The sequence below is a fragment of the Schistocerca americana genome, chromosome 8 (genome assembly GCF_021461395.2).
Source record: "Schistocerca americana isolate TAMUIC-IGC-003095 chromosome 8, iqSchAmer2.1, whole genome shotgun sequence".
Classification (NCBI taxonomy): domain Eukaryota; kingdom Metazoa; phylum Arthropoda; class Insecta; order Orthoptera; family Acrididae; genus Schistocerca; species Schistocerca americana.
Genome location: NC_060126.1, coordinates 236859770 through 236874718, shown reverse-complemented (window position 1 = coordinate 236874718; position 14949 = coordinate 236859770).

Here is a 14949-nt window from a genome sequence, read left to right as displayed (position 1 = left end):
CATTATAATGGCTCATTTTACCTTTCCACTGTGTTGCTTTTGAACCAGCGTCCACGTTCACTTTCATTATTCTAATACAATACGTATTTAGCCGGCCGGGGTGGCCGAGCGGTTCTAGGCGCTTCAGTCTGGAACCACGCGACCGCTACGTTCGCAGGTTCGAATCCTGCCTCGGGTGTGGATATGTGTGATTCCCTTAGGTTGTATTGTATGTATTGTATGTTAGCCAGGGACCTAGAAACGACGGAGAGGCTCCGTCCCTGCCGCAGCCGCAGTGGTCCACAACCCCACGTCGACTACCGCAGCCCACTTCACCCCTCCGCCGCCCCACACCGAACCCAAGGTTATTGTGCGGTTCGGCCCCCGGTGGACCCCCCAGGGAACGTCTCACACCAGACGAGTGTAGCCCCTATGTTTGCGTGGTAGAGTGATGGTGGTGTACGCGTACGTGGAGAACTTGTTTGCGCAGCAATCGCCGACATAGTGTAACTGAGGCGGAATAATGGGAACCAGCCCGCATTCTCCGAGGCAGATGGAAAACCACCTAAAAACCATTCACAGACTGGCCGGTTCGCCGGACCTCGACACAAATCCGCCCGGCGGATTCGTGCCGGGGACCAGGCGCTCTTTCCCGCCCGGAAAGCCGTGCGTTAGACCGCACGGCCAACCGGGCGGGCTGTCCTTAGGTTAGTTAGGTTTAAGTAGGGGACTGATGACCTCAGATGTCAAGTCCCATAGTGCTCAGAGCCATTTGAACCAATACTTACTTACACACTAGCCACACACAATGCAGCCTTCCACACCTTCCTCTCAGCTGTATCTTCATCTCACAGACCCAATATCTGCATGTCTTCCAAGGTATTGTCATTCCATCTCGATCTGGACCGTTCTAATGGCCTCGTTCCTTCAGCTCCTCCATCCATCACCGTGTTTCCTCCTCTCCTCCTCACATGTCCGTACCACCTGAGCCTGGGGGGCAAGGGAGGAAACGAGTGCTTTAATAGAGTTAATGAATGAATTTTACGCACGACCATTTTCGTAGACAAACTGTGTGGTTTGCGAGCCAAACAAAGTCAAGAACTGGCTCTGGAGAGCGCTGAGAGAACAAAATCTCGTTAACCAGACCGCCCTGCGGACGGACGGTGGTATGTCTCGTGAGACTGGATGTCCCGTCTGCCTCCACGTTATTGTTAGCTGCCTCGTCGCGTATGCGACCGCTTAATGATCTCCTGGAGTGGCTTCCAGATACGTGAAGGACAGCGCAGCTACAGGCTACATGCGTCAGTTGGTAAGGTGATGGGGAGCTGTGAGGTAGCAGCAGAAACGTACAGTAATAATCGTACGTTACTGTACTGACTGACTGTGCCATACGTTCTGCGGAAATGATGCCCCAAACGAAGTAACAATAAACGCATAGGAACACTATTTACTTCCGTGTGAAACTTGCGATGAACACAGTACAGCTGCCAGTCACATCACCAAGCTGATATTCATCCAAATCTACATGATTACTCTGCAATTCACCTTTAAGTGCTTGGCAGAGGGTTCATCGAACCACAGTCATACTCTCTCTCTACCATTCCACTCCCGAACAGCGCGTGCGAAAAACGAACACCTAAACCTTTCTGTTCGAGCTCTGATTTCTCTTATTTTATTTTGATGGTCATTCCTACCCATGAAGGTTGGGCTGAACAAAATATTTTCGCATTCGGAAGAGAAAGTTGGTGACTGAAATTTCGTAAATAGATCTCGCCGCGACGAAAAACGTCTTTGCTTTAATGACTTCCATCCCAGCTCGCGTATCATATCTGCCACACTCTCTCCCCTATTACGTGATAATACAGAACGAGCTGCCCTTTTTTGCACGCTTTCGATGTCCTCCGTCAATCCCACCTGGTAAGGATCCCACACCGCGCAGCAATATTCTAACAGAGGACGAACGAGTGTAGTGCAAGCTGTTTCTTTAGTGGACTTGTTGCATCTTCTAAGTCTCCTGCCAGTGAAACGCAACCTTTGGTTCGCCTTCCCCACAATATTATCTATGTGGTCTTTCCAAATGAAGTTGTTCGTAATTTTAACACCCAGGTACTTAGTTGAATTGAAAGCCTTGAGAATTGTACTATTTATCGAGTAATCGAATTCCAACGAATTTCTTTTGGAACTCATGTGGATCACCTCACACTTTTCGTTATTTAGCGTCAACTGCCACCTGCCACACCATACAGCAATCTTTTCTAAATCGCTTTGCAACTGATACTGGTCTTCGGATGACCTTACTAGACGGTAAATTACAGCATCATCTGCGAACAACCTAAGAGAACTGCTCAGATTGTCACCCAGGTCATTTGTATAGATCAGGAACAGCAGAGGTCCCAGGACGCTTCCATGGGGAACACCTGATATCACTTCAGTTTTACTCGATGATTTGCCGTCTATTACTACGAACTGCGACCTTTTTGACAAGAAATCACGAATCCAGTCGCACAACTGAGACGATACCCCGTAGGCCCGCAGCTTGATTAGAAGTCGCTTGTGTGTGTCAAAAGCTTTCCGGAAATCTAGAAATACGGAATCAACTTGAGATCCCCTGTCGATAGCGGCCATTACTTCGTGCGAATAAAGAGCTAGCTGCGTTGCACAAGAACGATGTTTTCTGAAACCATGCTGATTACGTATCAATAGATCGTTCCCTTCGAGGTGATTCATAATGTTTGAATACAGTATATGCTCCAAAACCCAACTGCAAACCGAGGTCAATGATATAGGTCTGTAGTTCGATGGATTACTCCTACTACCCTTCTGAAACACTGGTGCGACCTGCGCAATTTTCCAATCTGCAGGTACAGAACTATCGGTGAGCGAGCGGTTGTATATGATTGCTAAGCAGGGAGCTATTGTATCAGCGTAATCTGAAAGGAACCTTGTCGGTATACAATCTGGACCTGAAGACTTGCCCGTATCAAGCGATTTGAGTTGCTTCGCAACCCCTAAGGTATCTACTTCTAAGAAACTCATGCTAGCAGCTGTTCGTGTTTCAAATTCTGAAATATTCCATTCGTCTTCCCTGGTGAAGGAATTTCGGAAAACTGCGTTCAATAATATTACGTCAGCATCTGGTGATGTACCAAGTCCACGACGGTAAGAGATCAGAACTGCAGCAGAAGGTAGCAAAGCGAGGGCCAAGGAGCGAAGCGGGGTATGGAAGCCTTCCCACGGACGGAGTCTTGGCTGACGTCAGGGAAGGAGGCAGAGGGCGCTCTCAGCCGCTAAGCCCCGAGCGTGCTGGCGCCACCACAGCCAGGATCTGCCGGCGGCCGGGCGCTGATCAGCCGTCCTCTACCCAGCGCCCAGGCTCCTCCCCCTGGACTCTCTCACACTTAGTTCTCTGCGCCCTGGACGGCCACTACGCGACAAGACGGTTTCTCTTCCTCTGCCGTACCACGGCGTTCCTGCACGGGAACCTCGACTGTTGGCTGTTGCTGTCGTAGTAAGGTGTAGCTAGCCCTCGTGGAGCAGTGGTAAAATAACGAGGAAACTACCACTACTCATCCTCTAAAAACAAACACACAGTAAACTACAATTATAAGCCGGCCGAACACGACTATTGGGCCAGTCTGTCATTCACCGCACCTACAAAGCCTTGACACGAACCATCCCCTCCAATTCACCGTCGTCTAGATATGAGCATCATCCAACTGCTAACAATCTCTCCAAACTCTTGAACAACACGTACCTCGTCTCACATACCATAACCACTTATACTTCCATACTCAAATCTTTCACCACCTCGTCGAATTTCCTGTCATCACCCACATCGAATATCTCCGTGTATCCTATACATCTCGAGACTTCAGTCCAATAACCATTTCTTCCCCTCCCCCTCCCCCTTCCCTCATAGTACGAGTGGAATCTGTAGAAGGTAAAAGCTGTGGGGTATGGCAGAGAAAAAACCACATTCTATTCATTGTTATACCACCGTTCCCTCCCCCTTTCCTGCCTCTTCCTTTTTTTCTCTCTCTATGAACATGGCCTAGCTGTCGTTTCAATGGCCATATTTCATGTCCAGTCTCTCCTACAACCCTCTGTCCTTGCCTACACTTCCCCGCATACCAACACCATTACCATCCCACTTCTCACATCACCACTTAACCTGCCTGCTCCAGATTCGACTTTGCCTGTACATGCCTGACAATTTACCGCACTGCGTGAAATGTTTCGTTTTTGTTAAGTAGAGTCGCATCAATTTTTCTGTTTCAAAAGACGACAAACTTTTTTAATGTGTTCATGTATATTCGTTTCGTTCCTGACTACTCATTGTAAAAAATATGTTATATTTCATCATTGTAACATTTTGAAACTAGACCTGTATACTTTTATAAATGCTCTTGTTTCAAGAGCGGCCATCATTTAGCAGGGGCAGCAATAGCAGAAAGGTAAAAAGCCTGACAGAGAGAGGCCATTCGACCAGACTTTCGCGCTTGTTTCTGTTTGCACGCGCGCGCGCCCGTGTGTGTGTGTGTGTGTGTGTGTGTGTGTGTGGGTGTGAGGATGTGAGGGAACGTTCAAACGCGTGTGTATGAGCTGGTGCGTGCAGAGCCTCAGTGTCCGTAGCTTGGTAACTCCCTTTGTTCTAATTCAAAGCTCTTTTAGCTGACTTTTATAGCAGCATTTTTTTGTTAAAACTTGGAATTGTGAGTTCTGAATTTTAGACTGTGAAGGCTCGCCCTCTATTTCCTTAGGATGGAGATAAGATACTAAGTGGCGGTATGGAATGGTGGAGGTTTTTTTTTTACTATCGTTGAATGCTGTTAGATCTTGTATGTCATTGCAAAATTTAGTTGTATCTCACTACCAGTAACGAAGGAGAGAGGAAAACTTCTTAAAAGTATCTCTCTCAGCTAGATACTGAATTTTTTTTCAACTTCTTAAAGGTATCTCCCTCAGCTAGATACTGAATTATTTGTCCGCAACCGGTGTACAAAATACCGTGTTGGAGAGCCTTGTTTATTTTATAAAGTACTTTTTCAGATAAAACGGAAAATGTCTTCTTTGAAATGTTTCCGATGAGCAAAGAGGATCTTTTGTAACTTTGCTTTGAAAATGTACCAACTTTCGCTGAGCTGACACGGCCGATTTTAAGAGAAAAGGTTGCTTTCTAAAGATTATGTCCAACTTTGCTAGCAGCTGCTTCTCCAGTTTATCGACAACGGCGGTGTGACACTCTCGCTCCTCCCCAGGGCGTCTAAAAAATTGCTTCTCTTACTCAGAGGAAAAACTGAAGTCTTTTTGTCATATTCTTCCAGAAATACAACCAAGCTGAAATAAACAGCTTGACGTAAAAGCTTAAAAATAACAGAAACCTTTTGGTGTCATTCCCTAACCTCTCGGGTAAAAACACAAATACATGATTTTTTATCTTTTTGCTCTATTTTTTATCATCATGAATGGCACTAATCTCTACAGCATTTCTCATGTACCCCAGCTGCAGATAACATAGCGCTAAGGCCTTTTCCTGGGAACGGGATGTGACTGCAGATACATTGCCTGACAAAAAAGTGAAGCACCCAGAAGGAGAGACCGAAACGAAATGTAACTTCACGAGTTGAGAGGGACTGTGGAGTTATTGTAGTGTTCACAAAATCGAGCAAAATTTACAAAGAACTTGTTACAGTGAGCCCACTAAGCAGCATGGCGCTGCACCACCTCTGGACTGGATACATGCGCTGGGTCGGTACGGACCAGTGTCGTAAAGCCATTATATGCTCTCCTGAGACAAGTTAGCCCACAACTGCTGTTAACATTCCTTGATACGTTGGGTGCTGGCTCTCTGACAGAGCTGAAGTTCCAGCTCGTGCCACATATGTTCCATTGGGGGAGTGGTATGGCGAATCTTGCTGGCCACGCGAGTACCGGAATATCACGCAGACACTTCATAGAAACAAGTGTCGTATGTGAACGAGCATTGTCCTGCTGAAGAATAGTATCACGATATTGTCGCATTGGAGGGAACAGGTGAGGACGAAGGATATTCGTAACATACCGATGTGCCGTCAGTGTTCTCTCAACCAGCACCAGGAGTGGTCTCAAGTCACACGCAGTGGCTCCCCAAACCACGAATCCAGGAATAACATCACTGTGCCTCTCCAGGACATTGGAAGAATGACACCTCTCCCCACGTTGCCACCATACCCGCCGACGTTGGTCATCTCAGGTAGCGTGGAATCGCGATTCGTCTCTGGACACAATGTGACTCCAATAATCAGCATTCCATGCTTCACGGTCAGGTCACCACCCCAGATGCAGCCGTTTTTATTGTGGTGTTCACTGAAGCCAACGCCTGTGACGATAATTCCCTAGTTCGGCTACTGCTAGTCACCGACCAATGGAGCATGATGACACAAGGAGTCGGTGACTTGTTCCCGGCTGTCAGGCGCAGATGCCAAGGGGTTACGATGTGCCTGGTGCACAATGCGCCGATGCCTCCTTGTGGTGGTCGGAAGACGTCGACCGGAATCTTGGAGACGAGTATGTCTACTCTCACGTTCCCATTCGCTCGAATAAAGGGTCACTGCGACATCCGAATGCCTCAGAAATCCGTATATTGCACGATTCGACCAGCCGGCCAAATGGAGATCCACAGTGTGGCGCCTTTAAGACTCTGTGAAGTGCTGATAACGCTGTCTCACACGAGTTTGCTGTATCTCCGTGTCCTTCACAGTGCGCACTCAGCATCTGATGCTGTTCGCGCCCCTTATGTACCCTACCAGGTCTGGGAACGACACTAAATACGAATGACACTAATGCATCATCGTGACCGTTGTATCTGTCACACCGAATTTCACCCCACTGATATTACCAAACTCGAGTTAATTGGAACAACAATAGATTTTTCCCATTATTCTTATACAAGTAGTCGACGACGAAGCGCAGCTTGACAGTTGTAAATACTGGCATTTGTTTGCCCCATGTGTCAGCACTAACTTAAAGAAAATGTGAATAAATGAGTGCATTGGATTCTAAATAAAAAAGAGAAGTGTCCTTCAAAAGTGATGTTCAAAATGCTGATTACCAGCTACATTTCATACTTCCAGTGTGGCACGTAAAGGTTGATGCAATGTTCCAGCATTCCATCAGAAATATCTGCGCAGGCTGCAGTTATCGAATCCTGTAAAATACACGATTGACATTCTAATGTATTCTAGTTTGATTTAGTTAATGTCAATGAGAACTTATTAAAGGATTCTTCCATTACTTCTTGGTAGAACAATTCCATACTTAAGGTCGGATAACGAATACACTGTTCTTGTTCTACTGACTATTGTTTTTGGCTTATTAGGCCATCTTGAAGAAACAACTGACTAGTGTCTGGAAGGGACACTGGTCCTTAGGTGACCAAAAATTGTAGGCGAAGGTAGAATCACTTGCATAAAGTGCTGTGTATGAAACTTGTTTCTTAATGTAGAAATTACACTTTACTAAAAGGACAATGTTAAGCACAAAAAATAGTTAAACTACACAATGTTACATATTAAATGGATTTTTTTCCTGAGATATTGTAAAACTGAGTACTGGTCGTTTATTTTGTGCAACAAACGGGGTTTTTAACATCGCAAACTAAACTCTAGGCAATGGGTAGTTTTATACAAAATAATTAAAATACATAATCTTACATTCTTACACGATGTATGATATGATGCCGTAGTTTGTGAGATCGTGAAATTGGTTGAGTACTATCTAACTGAACACTAGCAACTTATATTGAGAAACAAACATGTTGTACATTGCAAATAACATTGTCATGCAATGGGCAACATTGAACATAGTACGTGGTTAAAATATAGAGTGATAAAATATTACAAGTTATATTGTTGAAGTTTGTGGGGTGAGGAATACGAAATTCTGTTATGTTTAATTTTTTGTAGCAGTATGAGTCAATCGTGGTGGCCTGTGGATATGTGCACAATACCGTCCATTGCCTAGAGTTTAGTTTACAACATTAAAAAACATGTTTAGGGCCCAGTATAAATGAAGAGTACTCAGTTTAACATTATCCCAGAAAAAATCCATTTAACCTGCCATATTGTGCCGTTTAATTATTTATTGCGCTTAACATTGTTCATTGTGTAAAGTGTAATTTCAACATTAAGAAACAAATCTGATACACACCACTCTATGCAAGTGATTGTACCTTCTCCTGTAATGTTTGGTTACTTATGAACCAGCATCCCTTCCAGACGCTAGCCGGTTATTTCCTGAAGATGGCCTAACTAGTTCGAAATAAAAAAGAATCAGTAGCGCAAAAACAGTATACTTGTTATTCAACCTTAAAAATCAATAGCAACTGTTCCAGTTTAGGAACGTGAATTTCTAAAATAAACAAAAATTCAAGTGATTATCAAAACCTTTGTGGGGTCTGTAACTATGGACCCTTGGCTGCACTTCATTTGTGTGAAAATGGTACATCAGTTGCACCTTCCATTTCAAACGTGTTTGAGGTTCACGTTTTAATGTGATTCTACCTATATCAGCCTGTCACAAGTATTTAAGTAATATCTGCTTTAATACATACTCCACAATTACTGGAATGAGGTTACTACGGATTTTTGTTTCGTTGAAACATCTATAGCACACTAAAAGCATGTTGCACTTGTGAGATTAGCAACGGATTCGCTGCATTCATTCTGTTTGTTAATGACCTAACTCTGCTTTTACAGTATCATAGTCTTTCCGCTTAATATGAGCACCGCTGCGTTTGAACTGTTTTGATAACCACAAATGCGGGATGAGGGGCAACCACAGCTCGCGAAGGCAAGCGAGCAACGTGCTAACGACCAGCCAGTGGGTACCAAAAAACAAACGGGTCTTCAGCGACCCCGCCCACCGCTGCTGAGAAATCTAATGAGACGAATAACTAACTGTACGTGGCAAGGCGAGCGTCTTGGCACTCACGACGTGTGAGGCTTCCATTGTCACTGCAACGCGGAGCCAGCAGACAATGCCATGTGTCACTCATTCAGGTGCAAACGAGCTGCATACAGTTACTGCCGGAACAAGTGAAGTGTGTGTCCAGAGGAAGAGCCCTGCAGTTTGGAACTACGTGCACTTGAGTCTGTTCAGAAAGTCTTTTGACACTGCCCTTTTGCACTGTTCACTCGGTAAAGACAATGATACCACATCTGCGACTGGTACACAATCTTTCGTTGTAGAAGGGGTAGTAATAAAGCACTAAAATGGTTGTGGTCATCAGTCCGAAGACTGCTTTTATGCAACTATTCATGCTACTCTGTCGTGTGCAAACTTATCTCCCGATAAAAACTGCAATCTACGTCCTTATAATTATGCTTACTATATTCATCTCTCGATCTCGCTCTATGATTTTTACCCAACACACTTCTGTCCAGTATTAAATTGGTCGTCCTTTAATGTCTCAGAATATGTGCTATCAACCGATGCCTTCTTTTATTCAAGTTATGCCACAAATTTCTAGTCTCCCCAATTACACGAGCACCTTCTCATTCGTTACGTGATATACCCATCTACTCCTCAGCATTCTTCTGTAGCATCATTTTTTAAAAATTTCTATCCTCTTCTTATCTGAACAGTTCATCGTTTACATTTCACTTCCATAGATGGCTACAGTTCGGACAAATATCTTCAGACAAGACTCACAAACACTTCAATCTTCTTCTTCTTCTTCTGCTTTTACGGCCTCATTGGACCACTTCAGTCAATCATTTCTGGTCCTCTTCTTTGGTATTTTCCCCTTACGAGTGGCCCAGTATCTCTTCATTCGTTCCGATGCTTTTCGTCGTTCCTCATCTGTAAATACCCTTTTCATTGTATGTCGTTTGTCAATTTTTGGTTTAAATCTTATTTCTGTGTCCCTCAACTTCTTTAAATTTGGCGTTTTGTTCTGCAAATCATCCAGAGTTATTTCCAGTTCTTCCATATCCTCTCTTATTTCCTTAAGCCATCCTCCTTGTTGTTTCAAATTCCAGAGTTTCTCAATAATTTTCCTTAATAATCTGGTTTCTAGTGTCCTCAGAATGTGACCACAAAAAGAGATCCTTTTCTTTCGTATAGTATCAGTGATGGGCTCCAGTTCTCTGTATACCACTTCATTTGGAACTATCCGCCATTGCCCAGCTTTTTGATATTTCTTATTTATGCATGTTCTAGCAATTCTTCTCTCTACTTTTAAAATTTTGTCAATTCTGTTTTTCTGGGTGACTTTAAAAAGAGTTTCACTTCCGTATGTAACCTCTGGTTGAACCACCGTCTTGTAATGTTTTAATTTTGTTTTAATTGATAGACATTTTTTATTGTACGTAGACCATGTTAGTTTTTGAGCTTTTATCATTTTATTAGTTCTTGCTCGCCATGCAGGTTTCTCGTCCAATTTATGTGTTATAATTTCACCCAGGTATTTAAATTGTTTCACTATTTTAATTTCCCTATTGTTCACTGTGATGTGATCTAATACAAGTGGATCCGTTACCATTATTTCAGTCTTTTCAAATGATATCTGGAGTCCTAATTTTTGTGCTATATTTTGTAAGCTTGTTATTTGTTTCGTGGCTTCCTGAATATTATTAGCTAGTAATGCTAGGTCATCAGCAAATCCCAAGCAATTTAGGTTTATTTTATCTTTCTTAGTTCCAATTTTAATATTCATAGGATTTTCCTTGTACCATTCTCTCATTACATATTCAAGAGCACAATTGAATAGCGATGGTGATAAACAATCTCCCTGTCTCAACCCTGTTTTAATCGTAAATGGTTCAGATATTTCTCCTCTAAATTTTACTTTGGATTTGGTGTTTGTTAAGGTTAACTGTATCATTTTTATTAATTTAGGATGAAATCCAAAATTCCTTAATATTTTCATCATTGAAGATCTATGGATGCAATCATACGCCTTTTTGAAATCTACAAAGGTTATGACTAGTTGTTTTTGCCTTCTTTTGTAGACATCCATAACTAACTTCAAGGTGATTATCTGTTCTGGGCAGCTTCTCCAGGATCTAAATCCTCCTTGATATTCTCCCAGTTCCAGTTCTAGTTGATCTTTACAGCGGTTGTATAGTATTCTTGACATGATCTTATACGTGCAGTCCAAAAGGGAAATTCCTCTATAGTTGTCTGGATTTGATTTTTCTCCTTTCTTATGTAATGGATGTATTATAGCAGTAGTCCAATTTTCTGGTAATTTCTCTTCATTCCAGATTTTTACTATGCATTGGTGTAATGCTATCTTTACTGGTTCTGCTGCATATTTCCAAAGTTCAGCAAACGTTTGATCTTCTCCACTTGCTTTGTAGTTTTTGAGTTCTTTAAAAGCTCTGTAGACCTCATTAATTGTAGGTGGATTTATATTTTCTGCTGGTGTTTTAACTGGGGTTTCTGTGTTTATATGAAGAAGTTCTGGGGGATCTTCACAATTTAGTAACTTGTTAAATGTTTCTGCTAGAATTTCTGTATTTTTACTATTGCTATGGGCTAGGTTATTATCTTTATCTTTTAACATTAATGTTGGAGGATCATATCTTTGTAATTGTCTGCCAAATATTTTGTAATAGTTTCTTGAGTTTGTTTTTTCACTATTTGTTTCTATCATTAGAAGTATATCTTTTTGGTACTCACGTTTAACTCTCCTTATTATTTTTTGTGTTGTCTTCCTTTGCTTTGTGAGTTCCAAATATGATTTTTCTGTTTTTTCATTTTGATGCCTTAACCAGGCTTGGTGTCGACCCAACACTGCTTCATCACATTCATCGTTCCACCACTGGTGTTTTTTCCTTGGATTTATAGGGGCAACTTGTTCAGCTATTTGTTTCAATTTGGGAATTATTTCTTCCAGATCATCTGTTATTTTTATATCCCTGGTTTGTGCTTCATAATCCTCATTTTGTATCAGTTTATGAGGGTCATAGGTTCTCTTCTTCTTTTGGTGGGATTTTTTCTTTGCTAATGGGGTTAATTTAATTTTAATTTTTATCATGTAATGATCTGATCCGGTATCTGTCCCTCTCAGTACTTTCACATTGTAAATTTCCTTGTGGTAATTCTTATCCATGCAGACATGGTCCAGTTGCCATTCTCCTTTTTTCCAGTCTGGATGTTTCCAAGTTTTTAGTTTACTTGGTCTTCTCTTAAAATACGTCGACTTTGAGGTCATGTCATGGTTTCTGCAAAATTCCACTAGTCTTATGCCATTTTTGTTTGTTCTTCTTTGTGCTGCCCATTTCCCAATTATGTCTCTATATCTCTTTTCCCTTCCTAGCTGGGCATTGAAGTCTCCAATTAAAATTTTGATGTGATTTTTATTAATGTTATTCGTCGTTTGATCTAAGAGCTCCCAAAATTTTTCTACCTCTTCTCTGTGTTCTTTTTTATTATTTTTATCATTTGTCGGGGCATGGGCATTTATTATTGTGTACAATCTATATTGTTGTTAACAACTTTATCGTCTTCAGAAATGCTTTCCTAGCTGTTGCCACTCTACACTTTATATCCCCCCTACTTCGGCCACCATCACTAATTTTGTTGCCAAATAGCAAAACTCTTCTACTACTTTTAGTGTCTCGTTTCCTATTCAGATTGCCTCAACGTCGCCTGATGTATTGGAATACATTCCATTACCCTTGATTTGCTATTGTTGACGTTCATCCTACATGCTTCTTTCAAGACATTTTCTATTCCGTACTACTAATGTTCCAAATCGTTAGCTGTCTCTGACAGTTGTCATGGACAATTTTATTATTCTCCCTGAACTTTAATTCCTTCTCCAAATTTTTCTTTGGTTTCCTTTACTGCTTGCACAATGTAGAGAGCGAACAACATCGGGGATAAGCTAAACCCTGTCCCAATTCCCAACCACTTCTACCCTCTCACTGCCCTTGACCCTCATAGGTGCCGTCTGGTTTCTGTACGAGTTGTAAATAGTGTTTCGCTCCGCGTATTTTACAATTCATACCTTCATTCAAGGAGTTTATTCCAGTCAAGACTGTCAGACGTTTACTCCAAATCTACAAATGCCATAAATATAGCTTTGATTCTCCATGATCTGTCTCCTAAAGTAAATTGTGTAGTTATTAGCGCCGCGCGAGTTCCTGTATATCTCCAGAACCCGACTGATCTTCCATAAGTTCGGGTTCTATCAATTTTTCCATTCTCCTGTAAAGGATTCCTGTTAGTATTTTGCAACCATATCCTACTAATGTGATAGTTCGGTAATATCCACATCTCTCAGCACCTGCTTTCTTTGGAATTGGTATTATTACGAGGAGCGTTCAATAAGAAATGCAACAAAATTTTTCTCAGCCAATTTCGGTTGAAAAATTACGCAATTTGCTGTAGGACATCATGAAATATTACCACTTTAGCCCCTATATTCCGATGCATAGCGGCCCTATAAACAGCTTTCAAAATGACCTCTGTAACGGAGATGCGTTCGAAGCAGAGAGCTGTCATCGAGTTTCTTTTAGCGGAAAACCAGAGCATCTCAAATATTCATAGGCGCATGCAGAATTTATGCTGAGGCCTGGCAGTGAACAAAAGCATGGTGACTCGTTGCGCGAGCTGTCGGTCACGGTCGCAACAAAGTCGCGCAGATCTATCCGATCTCCCTCGTGCCGGCCAGCCGCAAACAGCTGTGACTCCTGGAACGTTGAAACGTGCGGACACTCTCATTCGAGGTGATCGGCGGATCACAATCACACACCATAACTGCACGTCTTTATTAGTAGTGCTGAGCACATTCGTCAACCAGTTGGGGTGCTCAAAGGTGTGTACCCGCTGGGTCCCTCTCTGCCTCACAGAAGACCATAAACAGAAAACGAAGGACCATCTGTGCGGAACTGCATACTCGTAACGAGACTGATCATGACAATTTTTTGGCGTACATCATCACAAAAAATGAAACATGGGTTCATCACCTCGAACCGAAAACGAAACGGAAGTCCATGCAGTGGCGCCACACAACCTCTCCTCCGAAGAAAAAGTTCAAAGCCACACTCTGAGCCGCAAAGTCTTAGCGACGGTCTCCTGGGTCTCTGAAGGGGTCATTCTACCCTAATACTGCGAAGTCCAGAAATTCACACGAAGTGTCAACGCTTTGACGACATAATCGACATTCAAGCCAAAATAACGCGCGAGTTGAACAACATCCCAAAGAAGAACGTTTCCAACGGTTAGACATGGTTGTGTGAACATTCTTTCTTCTGCAGTTAGGTAAAAGGGGGTGGGGTGACAAATACGCTACTGGCCATTAAAATTGCTACACCAAGAAGAAATGCAGATGATAAACGGGTATTCATTGGACAAATATATTATACTAGAACTGACATGTGACTACATATTCACGCAATTTGAGCGCATAGATCCCGAGAAATCAGTAACCAGAACAACCACCTCTGCTTGTAAGATTTCGCAGGGATCGAATGAAGGGTAGAGCCACGGGTCGTAACACATCTGAAATGTAACGTCCACTGTTAAAAGTGCCGTCAATACGAACAAGAGGCGACAAGGACGTGCAACCAATGGCACCCCATACCATCACACCGGGTGATACGCCAGTGTGGCGATGACAAATACACGCTTCCAATGTGCGTTCACCGCGATGTCGCCAAACACGGATGCGACCATCATGATGCTGTAAACAGAACCTGGATTCATCTGAAAAAATGACGTTTTGCCATTCGTGCACCCAGGTTCGTCGTTGAGTACACCATCGCAGGCGCTCCTGTATGTGATGCAGCGTCAAGGGTTACCTCAGCCATGGTCTCCGAGCTGATGGTCCATGCTGCTGCAAACGTCGTCGAACTGTTCGTGCAGATGGTTGCTGTCTTGCAAACGTCCCCATCTGTTGACTCAGGGATTGAGACGTGGCTGCACGATCCGTTACAACCATACGGATAAGATGCCTGTCATCTCGACTGCTAGTGATAT